Source organism: Pezoporus flaviventris, unplaced genomic scaffold, assembly GCF_033815535.1.
Source record: "Pezoporus flaviventris isolate CSIRO_AGI_PZ_B2104156 unplaced genomic scaffold, CSIRO_AGI_Pfla_v1 ptg000021l, whole genome shotgun sequence".
NCBI classification, from domain to species: domain Eukaryota; kingdom Metazoa; phylum Chordata; class Aves; order Psittaciformes; family Psittacidae; genus Pezoporus; species Pezoporus flaviventris.
The window spans coordinates 4074822-4095314 of record NW_026892569.1 but is presented as its reverse complement, the minus strand read 5'-3'; the positions used below and the strand labels follow the sequence as shown (position 1 = coordinate 4095314).

The 20493-nt window shown below is 43.2% G+C and overlaps 1 protein-coding gene and 1 long non-coding RNA gene across 14 annotated transcripts in view; one reads left to right on the top strand and one right to left on the bottom strand.

Annotated features, from left to right (window-relative positions):
• Positions 1 to 20493, bottom strand: part of FOXP1 (forkhead box P1) — a 387372-nt gene that overhangs the window by 347129 nt on the left and 19750 nt on the right. Inside the window, exon 1 of one of the 13 annotated variants that reach the window (XM_061455732.1) lies at positions 5231 to 6045. The exons of the other annotated variants lie outside the window; for them this stretch is intronic. The gene's annotated coding sequence lies outside the window, so the exon portion shown is untranslated. Of the gene's footprint in view, positions 1 to 5230; positions 6046 to 20493 lie in introns of those variants that run through there. 13 annotated transcript variants of the gene reach the window in all.
• LOC133270513 (uncharacterized) lies at positions 12942 to 19983 on the top strand. The gene is made up of 3 exons (XR_009743813.1): positions 12942 to 13110; positions 16362 to 16467; positions 19794 to 19983. It is a non-coding gene; the product is annotated as an uncharacterized LOC133270513 (long non-coding RNA).

The following is a 20493-nucleotide window of genomic DNA, read 5'->3' as shown; positions in this document are numbered from 1 at the left end:
TCAGAGCATCCATAATGCTCTGCGGATGAATATAAAAAGATCACAGAGTATCCTGCAGCATCTCACCAACCCCATCCCAGGAAGACACTCAGTTTCACCCTAAAATTCAAGGACAGAGGCAAATGTTTTGATTTTGATAAGAAGGGGAATATTCATCAGCATACTTCAGCAGTGATGCAGTCAAAACTTGCAAACTTAGTCACAGAAATATGACTGAACTTGTCTGCTACCACAAAAAAAAGTACTGTCTAGTGGTTAAAATCAGAGGACATGATTCAGGAATGCAAGCCTTTTCAAAGAAGAGTTAAAACACATGATTAAGTGCTGTTGAAGTCAATAGGCTGATTCAGAGACCAACTTTCGGAGCAATGGATCATACTCCCCACATTGCCATATGGCTCTCAGTCAAACTTCCTAGAAGCATTTGCTAATACTGGGTTTCACCACAGCTTTTGGGAGGCCTGCTTTTCTTTTCCCTTTTCTTCCTTTTCTCCTTCCTTTCTTTTCTTAAACGTGCGTATGAGATGATTTTCACCCACTCTGAAGACCCTCCAAGCTCTTACTGACTAAGAGAGAATACCCAATTGTGATTACTACAGGGTGGTACAGACTCACGCAATAACTAATAGTCTCAAATTAAAGGTTATCTATAAATAATAAATAAATGCAAAAACATATTGTGCAATACATAAATATATACTATATAAAATAATAAATGAATATATAAAAATAATAATTAATAGACACAAACCTATCCACTTTTTGTGGTGTTTATTAAAAGGTACACAAGCCCTTTAGAGCAATGCGATCCAGCGTGTAGATCCTGGCCAGCCAAGGGATCTCTGCAAACAATCCCAATCCCACCTCAGAACTCCTGAAGCTGCTGCCTTTATGACTTGCAAATATTTCACTTCTCCTGCCAGCTCCCCATTCACTGCTACAGTAAAATCTCCCATGGCAGGTCTGTTCTTATCCCTGTTAATCTATATTGCTCACAGATAGCAGCCACTTGTCATAGCCTCCTGTGAAGCGGTGACAACAGCACAGCCACTGAGGCTGACCCCCCAGGCAGGCAACGCTGTAAACCGCATCCCCGAGTTTCTCCTTATCTCCTGAGAACGCCATCCAACAGCACCTCCTGCTCCCCAGCCATCCTCAATCCTGCCAATACAAAAAAGCAGCAAACCAAATCTTTGAGCAAGATAAATGGCTACCTAGCAGCATGCAAGCTAACATTTGTAGACACTCAGCTACAACTTTTATTTGTACTTATACATAGAGAAGGGAAGGGAGGGACCACTGCCAGAGCCACCCACCGACTTTTCATGCCCTCCCCAAGCCATCCAACTGAAATAATCCACTAATTCTGCACATTTCCTGATCTTTGCAAAGGTTGAAAAGTTATTCTTTACTTTCAGTCACAGAAAATACAAAATCAGACAAAAGCCCGGTAAATTCTTGTTGGCTTTTTGAAACACTTCACAGTACAGATAAGGCATAACATCATTTTTAAGCAGTTTGAAAACACCCTGTTACTTCCTACAATTAACTAAATGTAATTGCAGCCTAAGTCAGCCCTCCCAGCCATCTTGTCTTTAAGGCAATGGGAAAACAAGAGGCTCTACACCATACACTACTTTTTCTGGCTATTAAAGTGTTTCTCCTTATTCAATATCTAAATTAAATCAAATAGAGTATACTAAGTAAGCCCATAAGACACAGTGCATGATGCAAGAGTCTTAAAATCCTTATCTACAGAGCACTCCAGCTTAAAGGCTGATGTTTTATGTTCCCCTGCAGCGCACGGGGATCCTGCTGGCTTGGCCAGACTAGGAAAATAAGCTTCAAATGACCAAATGCAACTGCAACTTGAAAAGAAGGAACCAAACCAGACACAACAAACCACAGAGCAGCCGCCCAGCCTGGCCTGAGCTCCCCCAGCACTGCCATTCCCTTGCCGGCATGCTCCCTGCGCAGCAGCGGACTTTGCAGCACTGCTGCTAGGATGCTCGTGAGTAGAAGTTGGGCCGTTAATCACAGGATCCTTAGCCAGAGACGCACGCAGTGAGGAAGGCAGAAAACCGGCGCGTGCTGATGGAGCGACAGACGCGCAAATTTGCTGAATTCCAAAGTTATGAATTCCTCGTGATTCGTAAAACACCGCTGAGCCAAAATCCATAGTCCTGGCTGTCTGCTGTCTCTGCAGGTCCTGGCACTAGGGAGAGGATGGTGTGGCACAGGGGACACCCATCACGCACCCATCGGCGCTGTGCAGAGGAGCAGGAAGGGTGCTTTAGGTCATTTTCTGCCCATGCTCGCCCCAAGCAGCCCTGCAGATAGCTCACAAGACAGTCATTCCCTGCACCAACCACACATGACCCTGTGCGAGAAATGGGTGCTGCTCCTCCATGCTCATGCACCCATATCTGCATCCCAGGGCAAGTGCTGTGCCGAGTGCGAGAGGCATGGAGCACCAAGTACTGCAGAGCCTATAGATACTAGGTCCTGTAACATGCAAATAAAACCTAAGTTCAAGACAAAGTCCAGTGTCTATCCTTTGGATATGTTTCCCTCCTGAATATATGTAATTAAAGTATAATTACATGTGGAACATTATTTTACATGTCCCATTAAAGGGACATTTACTGCAAAGAAGAGTTAAGCAGCTCAAATATTAAAATGTGAGTAAAACTACTGCTGATAACAATGACATAAATTAATATTGGTAGTTAATTAAGTCTGGCTCTATTCTCAAGCTTTTATTGGAAGACTGAAGCTTTTTCACAAAGTTTGTGTTACTAAATAATGTAATTTTCTGAAGTACTTCGCTCTACCAGATTCATCAATTCAGCTTTTATTGTTCAACTCATCTGCCCTCCATTTAGCATACCTACCCAGAGAAACAAACCATACATTGTACCCATTTCCACCAAAGCTAAGCTCTGTAATTATCACCACATCTATTAAGCATATTTGGAGGTCAAATTTCAACCTTCCCCACACCCTTTTTTTTTCTTTTGCTACCTTTCAACTTGCAAATAGCCATAAAAATTATAAAAATAAAAAATAAAAATATAAATACCTCTCTGTGAGGGAAACGCAAAAATCACACTTGAAAAGAAAATAAGAAGAGGGAGGGGAGAGAATGTCACTTACTGCTGCAGAGCAGCCACAGGGCTGGAGCTGCGTTGTCAGCACTGGGACATCCTCAGAACCACCCCGCACTCAAATAATGCAAAGCAAAGCACTGGGGCAGCCAATCCACAGGTCATCAAACCCCTGCAGACCTCACGCTACGATCTGTGATGGAAAGGTAAGGTGAATTTAAAATCGTGGTTGCTTTTTAATTTCCTAAAATCAACAGGAACTAGGTGCATCGCTCTCCAGGAGCATCTGGGAAAGCCGAGTTAACATTGCCAAGGGTATAGGGGAAAGCTTGGCCTTAGCCAGCACCCTTTGGCACAAAGGGATTGCCTGACATCAGCAGAGAAAGGATCAAACCATGTTCTGAGAAGCTTACCAGGGATGTACCAACAAATAATATTAAAATAATAGTGATTGCTTCACAGTATTAAGGGGTAAGGAGAGCAGGAGAAGACACCAGCCCATGGCAGTAACTACAAAGAAATCATTTCGGGGCCCAAATCAATATTATTTTCTTTTTAAATTAAAACAATTTCATAAAACAACAGTACTACAAGCCCACCCAAAGCGGCAAGAAGCCATTTTTACCATTGTAATCAAATACAAAGCTGACGTGCTAACCTAAAGGATCAAGACAAAATAAGATACGTGGGCCGGCAATCTGAATGGCAAGTTTTTACCCATGTGAATTCAGTTATAAATGCCTGGAAAATGTGATTCTTTAACTTAGAAATAACAGCTGTAGCATTCAAAGGTACTCCAGTAATTACTGGAATGCTTGCTGAAAAACTAGACAGAAGCTAACATCTTACTTACATTAAATACACATTCACCACAAATTAAAAGAGCCACAGAAAAACAGGAAAAAAAATACAAAAAGAAAAAACCAGAAAACAATCAGGCAAGCAGATGTTCAAAATAGAAGGAGGAAAAAAATGACAAGAGAAGGCCAGCTGCTCATTTTTGATCCTCAGTACAGAGCGATGAAGGCGCCCCATGCCACCGGCCTCCCCAAGTCACCGCTGCTCAACAGCTGAAGGGAGTCAGATTGTCACCTATACGTCTGTAAGTGGTAATTCCATCCCAGATACTGCAGTAACAAGCCACCTTAAAATCGCAGAAATGCTGCCTAGTCATCTGAGACAACAGTAAAACAAGCAGCAACGCCAAGTGTAGTTGTCTACTACTGCCTGAGGGATTCATGGGTTTAGCAACCAGGCTGGCATAAGGATTATATTATCGAGGAGTGTCCTACACTGCTCTATTAATCGCCAGTGAAATGTCTATTGCACTCAGTGCCTGGGAAATACTGCATGAAACACCAAACACCAACAACCAAACTACAAATTAAGCTACTTGACCAATCAAGGCTTATTATCAGCTGTTGTACTCTGAAAATAAAAACATTTTGAAAATAAAGAGACCAGTGACATTAGCAGAGACAGTAAGAGAACCTCTCTGCAGTGAACATAAAGCCCCAGGACAGGCTGGTAGGAGCAGGGAAGTGAGCACCCAGGCTTTGGAAGGAGGTACCCGAAGAGAAGTTATCTGCAAAATGTGCATCACACTCTCCTGGCTCTCTTCACACCTCCCCCTTCGCAGCCCCACTCCCATGCACCTTCGCGTCTATTCCCACACTTCTCTCGCTACCCACATCCTGAACATATTTATGTTGTAAACATCCATTTGGAAGCATTCGGTATGCTTGTGGCACAGAGAAGGATGCTGCTTTGAGCTTCACAAGGCAGCTGTCTTGCCATGACCCCTCTCTTCCTTTCCCAACTGCACAGGAGGGGACAAAATTACTCAGCCCTCACACTTATCCTTTATCCACTCAGGAACCAGATTATTGCCTAATAAAACTTCACTGCAAAGCTATTAAAAATTAAAGGGATATTTCCCTTCCTACATAATGATTTGTCACAAGCCAGACCTGAATCAGGATTGATGAGGTTCCTGGTACCTTCCTTTTCTAGCTTTATTTTTCTTTTTTTTCTTATTAATTTGGCAGAATTTTCAGATTTTTTTGCAGCCCTTCTCACTCCTGACTGCCACAAAAATTTGCCTTAAGTCCTCCAGAACTTACTACTTCATCAACGTGAAGTAAGGGGTGAAAGGCAGCTGAGCCAGCAGAAATGTTCCACTGTCCTTCAGGAAACACACAGAGGAATCCAAGGAGTTGGTATGATTCAGAACTAGTGGTAGAAAAAGGACAAACCAGATTACAGCAACACAGAGGACTCCATCCAAAACCTGCATCCAAAGAGACTCCTGCTAACATATGGTGGAAATGTGACTTTCTGCAAATATCCTTCGCAGAAGCCAATCCCTCCCCTCCACCCAAGCCACGTTCAATAGCTCTAGTAGGACGAGCTGTTAGTTACATGTATTAGTCAGGATAGGCATCAGCCATGATACAAATTTTAATCCATCTAGCTAATGAGGAATCTGCCATCTAGTTAATGTGCTCAGGCCCTCCAGTGAAATTAAAATCCACCTATTTAGGCCCCTGGTTAACCAATGTGCTACCCATCCCAGAGCCTGGTGGCTGCTCTTCTCAGTCACCATGTCCCACACTCCCTCCATGAGGACACCACCGCTCCGCTCCACCAATACAAAGAGAAGCACCTGAAGCAGAATCGCACTGGAAAAACAGAACTTGGAAAGAATGCGTTAGCAACTTCAATCCAAATATAAAATGCATTTAAAGGTCATAATTTGCATAACTACATCTCATGTTTTTTGTTGTGTGGTTGGTTTTTTTTTTCTTTTTTAAATTGCTCTATCCTGGAAGGTGCCGAGCGCTTCTGAAATTGCTGAGTGCTTCTGCTTTGCATTTACAGTTTTAACAACTTCTTAGGGCTGTTCAGTGCTTGGCAGGAACAGCTCTGCAAGGTGTCCTAGGACCATGCTAATAGCTACATAAAATTTCTGGAATAAAACCCCAAACTGATGATAGAAGGCATATGGCCCCAAGACTGCAGGGCACCATTATCATACACTGACATGACTGGGCTGATATAGCAGTTTCAATTTCTTACGATACGCTCTTGGTGGTGGATTCAGAAAAGCAGCAAGATGCAACCAGTCATAGCAAGAAGAGCTCAAAAGGCCACAGGCACAAACTGACCCCTGACGACAGTCGTATTTTAATTTAATCCTTTTGTTCATTTGGATCAACAGCTGCCCCAATCCGCATCCAATGAGAATGCTATATCCCCTAAAATCTCATCTCAAACCCACACCCAATCCCATGAGAAGTATCGTATTTTCCTTGAAAAGACTGTAACAGGGACAACGAGTGCAGCAGGGACAAGAAGTGTTGCAGGGACAAGGAGTGTCCCTCTTCAACCCGAGTGAAAACCAGGAGATGCTGGAACATTCAGCTCTTGCTTCCTGCACAAAATTAATTACAACGGCCAATCTGTGCTGCTGCTTATTCTGCTGGGGGAAAAATGAAATAGCTAAACTGGTATCAAGGCAAAGGAAGGTTTCACCGCAGTGATGTCTAAGGCTACTGCAGAACTGGTATTCTGCCTTCTCCTGAGCTACAAAAGGAAACTCTGGAGATGGCTGAAAACTGTGGCTACAAGCCTGCAGTTCCCCCAGCTTGTATAAGCGTGTTTGCAAAGATCAATGAGCTGAAATGCATCAGGTTCAGAGGCTGAACAAGGCTCTATCACCACTAGCACCTGACTGATGATTGACACAAACCACACACCACCTACAAAGGCATTGCACAGACCCAGGCGTGTGGGAAAATGCAGGCTTTCCAAAAACACTCTGCAACATCTTAAGATGTTTTCCCGGATTTCAATTAAAAAAAAAAAAAAAAAGATCAAGGTTGCAGTACCCGTGTTAAACAGGATCTTTCATTTCCGTGGCATCCACTCACATTCCTTTCAGAAGTTAAGAAATACTCTGTTTATTCTGGACTCAACACAAGATCTTCCCATCAAAAGCAAGTTCCTAGTGCTCTGCTGCAGACACCACCAGCAGACAAGGGACCTAGAGTGCCTGGGCTTGGTACAAGGCAACAAGTATCATGTTGGAGATGCTGTGTATGCAGTTTTTCAAGCTGCATATATATTTTTTTATTTAGAAACAGGAGTAGAGAACACACCATTTTCTTGTGAAAACCTCAAAAATCAAGTTCACAAAGCCCTCTGGATTGGGTCTTTATGAGTAATGTTCTGGCCCTAGCTAATTGTTAAAGACAATACACTTGTTTTATTACCACAGACTTCCTCACAGAGATGTGAGGAGATGTGAGGAGATGCTCCCTCCTGAGGCGAGCTGCAGCGGGGAGGCAGAGGTAGATGGCCCAGAGAAAGGCAGTCATCATGTCTGCCTCTGGTGATCCCTCAGGTCAGTTTGGGCGGGAAACAAGACCGGTGCCTGCGCCAACAGCGTCCCCAGCGCATGGGGGATAAGAGGAGCGTAGCGGGACATGAAATACCAATGCCTGCAAAGGAAGGTGCCTCCGTAAACCCAGCTGTGCCCAAAGCTTACGTCAGAGAAGGCCGCAGGGACAATCCGGCACAAAAGGCCACAGTTTTCATGTTTTAAGACATGAGGAATCAAATCAAGAAGTAGCTCTGTAGCCGACTCACGCAATGCCTTATGAGGTCCTGCACTAGCCATGACGGGGTTTCAGGGAACGGGCAGTCCAACCTCCCCGAGAACCTTCCAGCAAGAGGAGATCCACACATGGCCTCATGCATAGCAAGAAAAATCCTCAGGTTCCCTTCACTGCAAGGCGTGCTTTGCTTTGCTTTCTTGTTTGTTTGTTTTTAAATATTCTGGCAGTGGAAAGAGTCACTGTTTTGTTTTTCTCCCCCACATATGCTATATAGTTTTCTCTCTAGCACTCGTTTCTTGCTTACTCAGTTGACTATAGTCTGCTTCTCTCACAGGAACGCTAGCTGTGTTTGTCCCCAAACTGTATAGTGATCCAACTGCTTTGTGTCATCACACCAGCCCCGCTCAGGGAATGATGATCAAAATATTTTCCCTAGGATGCGATACCGAGAGAGGGGCATAGATGTTATTTTAGAGCAAAGCTGACCCACAAGGCTGAAGAGTGCACAGAAGTGTTTTGGCTAGTGAACTTGGTAATCACCACATGAAACGAGGGAGTAGTGCTACAAACAATACCAAGGCTTTGTTTGTGCAATGGTGCTATTTTGCCAGATACGCTGCTAAGAATATACTGCATTTCAGCTACACACGGCAACTCCACCTGCAAATTACTGCACAATACGACCGTGCTTTCAGTGACATTTAAACGTAGCCAATAAATTAATTCAGGACACCCAACCATCCACAGGTCGCAGTCATCAACAAGTAGGTCAAATTAATTCTGGAAGGCTGTGAGAGGCACATAAAATAGTTGACCACAACAGTCTGAGGCAAGGATGAAGCAATCCCCACCTGAACTCATGTAGAAGCACTGACACAAGCCCAGACGTTAAAGAGATGCAGGACGAAGCCATCCCCAGTCCACGCAACTTGCCTTCCATCCCTGCAAGTTAAAATTAACTTCCCTGACAAAATGCAAATACATTAAAAAAATACCCAAGCCAATTAAGACACAAGTGTTTAAAGACATGAGTAGTAATTACAAATGTATTATTCATACCTAATTTACAAGATGAACTTCTTTCAGTAAAATATTAAACTGTTTACATGCATTCAGGAAGACAATTTCCCAACCCTTCGCGTCCTGCTCTGAAGCGGTGACTATTGCTATGCAACAACTTTGCAGACTTACAGTGTACGCTATGGAGTAATCAGAAAATGTTTGACCTCAGATATCTACTTGACCCCACAGAAATGCAGACTCGCTCGCTATAAAATCCTAAACAATGGGGCAGACAAGGTCAGAGGGTCAAAGCAAGTATTAACAGGTCATTGTGCAACCCACTTGGGAGCAATTACTTCTGGTCACGGCTAAGTGGACACTTGATTGAATACCACTAAGACAGCTCACATCCCACAGATAACAATCCTCACAGCGATTAAGAATTAAAGCCCCCATGATTCAGCCTTTATTACTCAAATGAACCTAACTATTCCATAAAAAACTCTTGGTATATGCATGATGCAAGGTCTAAATTGAAATGCCACCTCATTAAACAATAATATCTAATTTTATCTAAATGAATTTTCATGAAAGTAAGCCACACAGCTCAGGAATTTTTAAAATGAATTATCACAAGTGATACATAATTTCACCAAAACTGCTGCAGGGAAAAAAAAAAATTAGCTTCAGGGATGAAAGGGAAACATCTATGCTGAATGAAAATTGCACTTCTTTCTGCTTGCAGAAAGGGTAAAAGGGGGATTCAGGGCTTCTGCCAGACAATAGAGACAGATTTTAATCAAATCAACACCTTTCTGCTATGTCAGGTATGCTCACCCTACCCTGACCGACAATAAGCATCCGAAACACGCACCAAGTATCACTGCACACACAGGCCACTTTCAGAAAAGGGGATGTCATCTGCACATCAAACTCCTAAAATTAGGATTTATTATCATAAGCTGTTGAAAGAGCCACCCATGACTCTGGCTGTTAACTGGCCTCCATTGCTTCAGCTGAGAACAGTTTGTACATCCCCTCCCGAGGGTGAAAACCCTGCTCTGACACCTGCAAGCACATCCACATGCTGGCTTTTCATTTAAGAGCTCTTTATTATTTTACAAAAGGTATGAGATGCACAGATGAGATGCCTACTTTAAAAGGGGTCCTGTCAGGAATTACTGAAAGGAAAACAAAACAGAAACAGGTAAGCAGATTTAATTTTTAACCTATTTACTTGTTGATTCTACAAGCAGGGGCAGCAGGTCCCACTGCCCTATGACAAAAAAGCAATGCCATCAGCCCAAAGGTGGTCTCCTCCTCATTTCTATAGCTTCATGCAGAACTTTTTGCAAGGTCTGGTTCTCCCTCACCCTCCCTTGTCCAGCTAGTTCCTGGAATATAGCTGGTACTCAGAAAGCCCACGTCTTCTTTCACGGTCTATGCCTTTCACATAAGAGGAACCAAAAAGAAGGCCAAAAAAAAAAGCAAGCAAAACAGGCAGACATTCTTTGAGCTAACTAGCCCAGCATAAACCTGTGGAGAAGAGCAGGTTGCATGGATGCTGGTCATTGACTGGCATACACTGAAGGCTGCGACAAGGCCATCAGGGAAGCGATACCAGCACAAGTTAGGGCCCTTATGGTGATGAAGTCCTTAGCCCCTTCCCCGCCCCACTCCAGCAACAAAGCCTTGGGGATATTTAAGAGCACTGCATATGCAGACACTTGGATGTGCAAAATTATGCATGCATGTTTGGAGGCCATTTTAGAGCCTGGCTTGTGAGTCATGCAGAAAGTAGATCAGTAGAAAAAAAAAGTTTTAAGATGCATTTTTTTGTATTCTTGCTACTGCAGCATAGCTTTGTGTTTTTTTTCCTCTTGCTTTTTTCATTAATGTTGAAGCTCTTTGGGCCTTTGTTCTGTAACTGTTGGAAAATTCTGAGTTAAAACAATATTTTACATTAGCGTTAATACCACGACAGTCAGCTGATAACAGATCAGATATGCAAAATTCAAGCCTGACAGACTGGTGTTCACCACTGTTGATTATGGCACAGGAGTACACAAGGAATGAAAACAGGAATGAAAAGCTGCATGGTCGCTTCACCCTCGTCCTGCTGCCAGTGAGGTGTAATAACACTATTATGAAAAGCAAACAAGGATGAACTCTGCTCAAAAGAAGGTGAAGCCTGAACTGAGAAATCAATTGCTGCATCAGTCGTGCCCCTACAAGTGAGTAATGCTGTTACAAAGTTCATCGAGCCCTCAAGATCCTCACCCTGGCAAGGTTTACGGTATTGTGCATATTTTATTGGCTCTGAATATTCATATAGTGGCAGCATCTGGAGACCAACTAACTAAGGCTGACACTGTGGAGGGAAAAACAGTCCTGGAGTTCAGCCACCAGCTGGAGATTTCATCAAGAGGTCCATGTTTGGTTTTCCTCTCCTGCATGGTCTTTCTCCCAAGTTGCACATCACATCCCCCCGTACCTCTGCTGGCCCAGGTCTAGGATAAGGATCTCGTATTCATTCTCCTACTACCTGGCAGGGGACGATGCAGGACAGACCGTGGTGCCCCGTTACAATGGTAGACAGTGCTGCTGGGTGCAATAAAAATCACATTGTAGACGACAGTCCAAAAATAAGATGTACTTTCTCAGTGACACAGAGTCACTCATACCCAAGAGGGCTATCATTCGGAAGCAGGAAGCAAAGTGCTGCTCGGAGAGAGCTTAGCTGCACTGATGCAGTGAAGAGATACTGATGATTCCAGGATACAGGATGGTGGTTAAAATGGGGCAAAATTGAGGAAAGCTGGGAAAGCACGGATAAACTTTATGTTTTCTCCGTGAGGCAGAACAAAGCCACGAGGGGATGCAGAAGTCAGAGTGGTGCTTAACAGCCACGCACACAGTGGTTCTCGCAATCGGAAAAGGGTTGGAAGTAGACACACACAAAAAAAAACCCACAGATAAATGAGGAAAGAAGATGCAAGAAAACTCACTGTTAGCACCAGATGAGTCAGGGAAGGGCAGGATTGTGAGACATCAAGCAGGGGCTAGCAACTGGTCTTACCACCTACAGAGTCATAGGGGAATCACAAAGGCTTTCTTGACCAAGTTGTGTATAGTCCCTTCTTTCCTAATGCTTTCAAAACAAAATGCAAAGTTGAGCATTATTACAGCTAGATAGGCCAAAATCTACTGGATGATTTCCCAATTCTCTGACATGCTTCTGATGAGGAATGTGAATGAGATCAGAAACGAAAGTTACACCTAAGCTAGTAAGGACAGCAGCACACCAAACCACCAAACCGTTGCATGACCAATGGTATATGATATCTATCTGGGCACACAGATGATTTTGGGGTATGCCTTGGGGATTTCCCCCCCCCCCACTTTGTATTGTTTCATTTGTGTTTCCAGGAATTTTTTCTTAAAATTAAGTGCTGCCTTATTCCCTGACCATTTACAGTGCACTGCAACGGCAGAGCTGTAGGCAACCTCCTGTTTACCCAGTTCTCTTTCGGGTCTCTCTGTGCTCATCCTTTCCAGCTAAACAGGCCACCAGGGTACTGGCGTGCTCCAAAACCCAGGAGCCTGCAGCCTGGCTCATGCCCACTCAGCAACAAAATTGAGGCTAACTGGTTTTCCTGAAGGCTGCCCTTACATCCAGTTCTGACCATCCAAAATCCACTCTCAAGAAGACTCTGTCACCCTATAATGTCTTTCAGACAGGAATTCAGCCCCTGGTAGATATTAAATAATCAGCAAAACAACCCTGATTAAGGTTTGGCAACTCAGTCCCTACTTGCAGTTACTTCTGGGCTGGGGAAAAACACCTAATGCTTAAGCTGCATTACCCAATATAGAACACGCACTGAAACTGGTCTCACAGTCATGTGCACGCACCCAAGTCAGACCCTGTAAGCACAGAGACCTGCTGTCAGATAACTCACACGAGTTCTTCAGAGAAAAGCTGACATTGTTTTAGAAGCACACAGAGGATTTTAACCTTCCCCACAGCTCCCAAGTCCCATCAACACTTGCAAATCAAGACATTCAACTGCCAGTACAGACCTGGACTTCCAGGAACTGAGCATACATGGGTGATGTTCAAATTCACCAGGCGTAAGCAGTGACACTTTGGTTTCCCTCCCCTTGTTCAGCAGCTAGAAGAATCATTGCAAAGGGAGACACGTCTTCAAGGCTGGAAGTGAGGGATCAGCACGGGACTGCTGCAGGGGAAGGAAACCGGGAAATCACAAAGGAAATGGCTGGGTCAGATAAAATCCCCAGGCCTCCCTCTTGTAAAACAGGACGTTTCTGGTTCAGGAACAGATGGGAAGAGAATCCACTCCATGGCTAACCCAGAGGAGGTAGAGAAGCCTGAAATAAAGTCCCTTTGACTTCAGCTCTGTCTCTCTGACAGCCCAACTCAGTCATGGACTGAGCAGATAACAGACGACCATTCATCAGCCCAACCAATACACAAAAGCAAGAATTTCCCTTCTTAAAGAGATTTAATGATAAGGCTTTAGAAACCGGTTGAAGGAGAGACTGAGAGTGAACACACCAGAGATGAGACCCAGTAGGTTGCTATTAATATTTCTGTGAAGCAGACACCCCAATTCACGGCACTGGAAGGACACAATGCAAAGAGCTGTGCACATTCTTCAAGTAAACCATCCCCCAGCTGCAGAATTAGAGCTGAGTTCAGAGAAAAGTTTTTCCAACAATCTAGTCTAATGGACTATTGACTTATTTTTTTCCACCAATGCCAACCAGAAAAAGCTGACCCATAAGTGCTTGTCGTCCTTGGTACCCTGAAGAAAAAAATGATGCAACTAACCTACTGGCCAGTTCTCTGTCCAGAAGAGATTCTTCTTCATGCTTCCCTTTGAAAATTAAAGATTAGAACATATTCCATAAGGACAGTCAGAGAGCAAACCTGCAGGCATTACGGCACTCATCACCCACACCTGCATCCTCCTGGGCCACTGGGTCCTCCCACAACACATCCCACCTCTGCCATGCCTGCCCACAAAGGGCTGGGGATGATGTGGCTTTTCTAGGGTAAAGCACTTGGGAGGAGGAAAAAAAAAAAAAAAAAAAGGGTTTTCAGCTCTGCAGCTTTTTCCTGTTCAGCTCCCTGCAATGCTTGCCTTCCTTTTTGGTACAGAATACTTCAGTTGCCTGGAGCTATTCTAGTTTATACTGGGCATTCATAGCAGAAGCCCAAGATCTCTTGCTATTTTTACTCATGGCTACCTAGGCAAGCAGCTCTTGTGCTACAGAGAAGCACCTTCTTAATGAAGCAGCTATGAGATCAATGTTGTATGACTTCCAAGAGCAAAACAGTTTACAATTAGCTGAAGGTCTGGTATTTGACAGTTTTTTATGGCTCTTTTACAACTGTTTGCAAATCTTTTCTTCCTTTAAATTATTCTGAAAAGTGTTAGGGGGAAGCCAAAAGTTATTTTGTGCAAGCATGTGTCTACTTGCATGAATCCAAGACTCTTTTTAATTTAAAAGCACCATTACAAATGCCTGTATTTACACGATAGCTGTTTATGTAATGCTTTAAAGAAAATCTAAATGGAGCACAAAAGCCAATATTAATGCAGAAGACAGTGGGATTTAATGAAGATGATCCTGGGGCAGTCCAGAAGATGGCAAAGCACAGTGCCTGCACAACAAGGCTTCAATAAAATGGCTGTGTATCTCAAAAAGAACTTTTGATGCAACCTCGATGCATGCATAACTTACGATTTTTAGGCTCGTCTCATCTGAATTCATGAGATGTTCAAGATCTCTGTTCATGTACTAGCCCAGCATTAAAAAAAAGCCAGAACACAGACCATGAGGACACAACCCCCAAAATTCAACCTTCCTCTTCAGATTTTGTGCATTTTGATAAATGAAAGTAAATCCAGAAGTTAAGCTCAGAAGTCTCTCTTCAAACAGATCTTATCCAAATCTCTCTTCCTTTCATTCAGACATGCAAAACTTTTAGTATTCCTGATCCCAAGTCACAAGTGCGAAACAATCTGACTTTCAACCCAGAGCAACAGCCCAGATCTTGGCTCCCAAGAGCAGGGTACAGCCCCTTGCCTTCACCTCAAAGTATTACCTTCTCGAAGTGAAAGTGCAAGAGAAAGCCTTCATAGATAAAAAGCATGTTCTAGCCTTAGGCCTGTCAGCATGGCACACGTCTAAAGAGAAAAATGAATCTGCATGATAGAGACTTGAAATGCAGGTGCCTGGATGGAAACAAGAATTTCCAAAAGGAGGCATATGTATGTTTAAAAAAAAAAAAAAAAAGGAAAGAAAAGAAAAGAAAGGGAAGCTCATTTGCAAGAGAACACAGGACAAAAACCTAAAGCTACACCTGTAAAAAACATGTTTCTTTGCCAGATGCAAGGGAGGTTATACCTTCATTTCAGACTTCAGCCAAAAAGATTAAAGCCATTTTCACCCTCACCCAAATCACCAAGGAGACCAAACCTTTTTCAGCTTTTATCTGCAGTGAAGTTAGCATCGAGGGAGGATTCAAGAGAACCATCTCCCAAGCTCCAGATCACTATCACTGTTTCATCACATCCTCCTTGCTGCTGATGTTGCCTCCCTCTGCTCTCCGCCTGCCCCAGGGGAAGCAGCAGGCTCCCCAGCTGACACACCATGCACAACTGGGGAAGCATTTTGCTGGACAAAAACAGCATGATCAATGCTGCCTTCTCCTTGCTACTATACCTATGGGTTTGGCAACACTACACCCATAATCTAGACTGATAGCATGCAAGATCCTACATCTTCTAGAGAAAGCCGAGCTCTGGCTCAGAAGTTTGCCTCCAGCAATGGGGAACAATACCAAGTTACGTACTCCTATTCAAGTTTGGGGTTTCTTAAACATCTGAAGGAAAAAAAAAAAAAGGAAGAGAGAAATCAATCCAGTAATCCTTGTTGATTATACTGACAGTAATTATACTTGTGTTATGCCAACAGTATTTTCAGTCTTGAGAGTGCCAGTGATTTGAGATAGCTTGACTGCCTCATGGATGAAATGAAGCTGTAAGTTTTAGGCCATCTGAAAGAGGGCAGTAGGCACTGAAGGTGATTTGAGGATGCAGCTGGATATTGGTGCTGTCTGTAAAACACTCGATTCCTACCCAGGGCAGAAAGCATAGCCCAAATGATTCTGTCTGTGAAAGCAGAGCAGTGAAGGTGCAAGGACACATGACCAGACTAGGGGTCACAACTGACAGACAAGCTGAAAATGACAACATGCGAGAACAACCGAGGCTCCCACAGACCTGAGCAGGACGTTTTATGCAGATTCAACCACCTCTGCTGTGGTGACCAGCCATGTCCCCTGAGGCAGCCAGCCCCATGAAACATATGCTGGTGCTAGGCAGCTGGGACCCGCCTGTGCCTGCCATTATGCATGCCGTCAGCGGTGGGGATGCACGCATCCCCGTGCCACCCAGCCACTCTGCTCTTGATTCTTCCAAGCTAAACAAATAGATAGGAACAATAACCCCCTCTCCCCCCCAAACCCACTTACCTGTCTTCGCAGCCAGGTGCTGGTAGATTTATTAAAATTATAATTTTTTTTTTTTTTTTCTCCCAGATGAAGGCTTTACATTTCACATCAGGAAAGAACTGGTCAAGGTCTAGAGGGCTTGAGCCAAGTGATGCACTAAAACCTACCGTCTTCCAGTCATTACATGAAATATGTCGAACTCCCTAAATATTTCAATATATTTTACAATATATCGTAAATAAATTGTAAGTACATTGTGTGGGAAGAGACAGAACAGTCACCACATCACAGTTTGCTTAGCTGGATCCTGCCCAGCTGTGGGATCACCAATGAGCAAGAGATAAATTTAAGTCCTGTTCTGACATTGGTTCCTCCTGTTGCTTTTGGCGAGTTGCTTAACACCCAGCATGTCCAAGTTTCATTGCTTTATATATACATACATATATCTATGTATACATACATACTTCAGAAATCATATTTATTCAACCTCCTACAATGTTCAAGAAAGCAAAGAATTATGCTAAAGCATTTGAAAGCGAGGAGCTCTATCACATACAGAGATCAGGAGCCTCAAGAGAACGAGCAGTGATTTCTCATCAGCCTGCAGAGCTCTGGAGTGCACAACCTTTGAAAATCAGGACCCTTTCGAGAGACCTTAAAGGCGGGTGAAAAATTGCTCAAGATCTTGGGGGAAAAAAATAAATATATATATACATACGATCAGAAACCACCACAGCCAACCCAAAGCACTTATGGGCAAACCACTGATTTGCAATTCCAAACCACTTTTCCGCCTGAATCCTCCACTTACTATCTTATCTGATCTTCTCTCAGGGAATCCCCCAAACCGTCTCTGCTTTGAAAGGACCTCTCTAGCTCTACTTTGAGTGCTTGTTAGTACTGAAGGTTTCCATGGTTTAGAGATGGGTGTAAAATGATGACAAACTAAAGGCATTTTTATGCATTCTCTGTTTAATTTTTTTGCACACTGCTGTACCACTTATTTTCTGGCAAAGTTATCCTTATCACGTAACCAGGCTCTGCCCTTTTTGCCAAATAAAGGTTGCCATACCCATGACAGACACACACTTTTACTGGTCCATCACATGTAAACATTAACCTAAAATTTTTAGAAGGCACACATGCCATGGTCTGTACCAACAACGTAACAAATAAATGCTGCTTTACTGATGTTCAAGAAACATTTTAAAGTCTGCAACCTTTGGCAATTCTGCTTGGTGGCATAAAACCATCTGTGTTCACAGTTAAGAAACACTACAGACCCACTGTACGGCACCAACAGCACAGTCATGTTGAGGCTGAGAGTGGTTGAAGAAACCGATTCTTTTTATTATCAAAACATCCTGTATCAGATGACCTCAGCACTTCACAAGCACTATTTAAATCCTTCAGTACACTCTTAACATTGCAACTTTTACCCATTCCCACTTTATAGGCATAAGCATGCAGCCGCAGAGGAAACAGTGTAGCACCAGTTATAGGATAACAAAGTCCCAAACTTCCGAATGCCAGCTTAAATGTGCAGGCTTTACATTAACGTCCTTCATCTAAAAATATCTATTTGCTGAAATGAGTAAGAAACAAAGTAAGAACATTCTCTCCTTGTCATTCTGCCTTCTGGGAGGAAAAAACCTTAAGAATATACCTTCAATTTGGAATCAAAATCCTTCCAGCAAACAATTTTTGAGGAACGCTGCATGGAAAAACCTGGTTTAAATGGGGACAGAAGCCCAAAAAATGTATCATGGAATAATAATGCTTTTTCGAACAATCAGTATCAGTCTGTTCCTGGCATTATTTTTGGAAATGGTATATCTAATATGACAGCTATGATTTGGAGCCTTCAAAAGGCATAAGCTATTGGCATTTTAAATACATTACATACAAACATGCATGCACCCCTACACCCACACTAACTCTGAATATTTGTTCTGCTCCTGTCTGCTGGCTCTTCTGAGCATACTCCACAACAGATTGTTTCCTTTTCTCATCCCAGTTTTCTCCTATAGGAGCTTTACATCAGGCATCCAAATATAAAGTGTATGAAGAGACTTGCATTAACATACCGCACAGCAGCAGGGATCCTCTGGCACTAAATGGACATAATCAAGCCTTTCAATTAAACTATTACCCAAAAAGGTGTGGGTGGCTTATTACCAAAGACAGCATTTATTTTAAAAAATGGAAAGTACCATTAGAAACACCTAATATAACTCTTATTAACTTATTTGAATCCAGTCCTGAGCACATTGGGTTTTTAAGTGTCTGCTAACATAGCATTCTGTTTGCCTAATTAAGTTTTCAGTAGGGTAAGCTATAGCTCTCATGCTAATATAAGGAACTGAAAAAAATCACACATAAACCAATGCCTAGCATAATTTACTTTTATTGTATCAGAATTTGCTATAGGCTCTTCAACAACTGCTAACTAATTTTCCATCAAAAAGGACAATTGCTGGACCAATTCCCATTCGAGACTAAGCAACGGCAGTGACAGACTCATCTCTAAGTTACAAACCCTTCATGCAAATCCTACATCACTTACTTGGTTTTCCCCATCACTTTCTCCCCTTGCTGGTCCATATTCTGAACCTCCAGCTTACTTCTCAGCCATGCTGGCAAGCAGCACCACAACACTGTAGCTGGGGAACGTCCAGTCGAGGAAAATTACCATTAGCCCTAAAAACTACTCTTAAGAGGCTTAAAAGAAATCTCAGGGAATCAACTCGCATCTCCATGACAAATAATTAGCAAAATAAAGATAGAATACTGAACCATCTCAGCTTTCTGCTACATTCCAAAGCAGCTTATTTTCCCCCTCAGTTTTATTCTTGCTGCATTTAAAATGCTCACTTCCAACGAAGAAGAAAATAGGGAGAAAAAAAATGAGTGACAACAGAGTGCTTTGCCTAGAAAGAGGTTTCTGCCTGCTGAGTCCCTGCACCCAACCCTGCTCCAGCCAGGGCCCCAGCCCGCACCCCTGTGGGACCTGCTCATGGGGCGAGTGCTCCTGGAACAGGCCCAAGACTTTTTAAGCCATATTACAACATTAATATAATTTACAAAATGGTTAAAAATCAGAATGTTTTTCCTTCATGAAAAATAACACACTTAATGCTTTTCATCTGGCACATAAAATTTACAGTACCTCCAGGAACATTTTCTTTGGTTAAATCAACACTATTGGCACTTTTTTAGCCTTTAAGCATATTACAGGCCCAGCTTTTTATGGGTTTTTTTGGTTGTTGTTTTCACCCATTGTAATAAACTTTTCAGAACCAGAAATGATCAACAGTAAAAAGCATTCCCATGTCAAACAATTTTAACTACTGCTTTTAAAACAATAATAAAAAAGGGAGGGTGGAGGGGTAGGAGATCGGCTTCAAACCCAACTCGTATGGTAACTATCTCGATACAATTAATATAAAGTAATTGTCTGTAGGGGTAAACTTCAGCGTTCTCCCCAAAAATTGTTTCCATGCCGCTTCCATCAGGCAGCTGCAGCAGATGTTGGCTGTTAAAGGGCGCAGACGACACAGTTCATGACTTCTCGGAGGCGGCTGCGCGCCACATCTGCAGTCGATGAAGGCGAGCACAGAAGTGTGGCAGACAGAAAGAAAACGTCAACCCAGCCAAGCCAACCCTCTTCCGTGCTGGAGATAAAAATAGAGGGGGTGTTTGCCCTGCTGCTCCGACCGGGCTTGCCAGCCCCGGGCAGCGCTGCTGGAGGAGAGCATCCGGGATGTGGAGAGTTCACACCGAGGAAGCAAGCGGCAGCGGCAGCCTCCGACTGCCACTCCGCACTCGACTCCTCATTAACTGGGCGGCGATCCAAGTTCATCTGGGCCCCAGAGAAAGGCAATGCTTGTGTTTAGACCGCACAATACTGACATAACATTAACAGATTTACATATGCAAAACTGTGAAGCAACAGGCATTCCCCCTCAATTGACCCACAGCTTGTAGTGGCTGCCGAGTTATTCCGTGCTTAGGCTCTGTAACCAAGTGGGCGTCATGCGACTACCATCTGGGTACCACTTATTTAAAGCTGGCAGTCTCTCTGTAATAGGCAAGCTGGCAATAAGCAGGAAGGGAATAAATTGCATCATTTAGTTAACATCCACTTGCTTTGCGGCTGTTAAAAACCCATGACTGAATAATAATTTGGTTATTTCTTTTGCCAGACAATGCTGTCAGC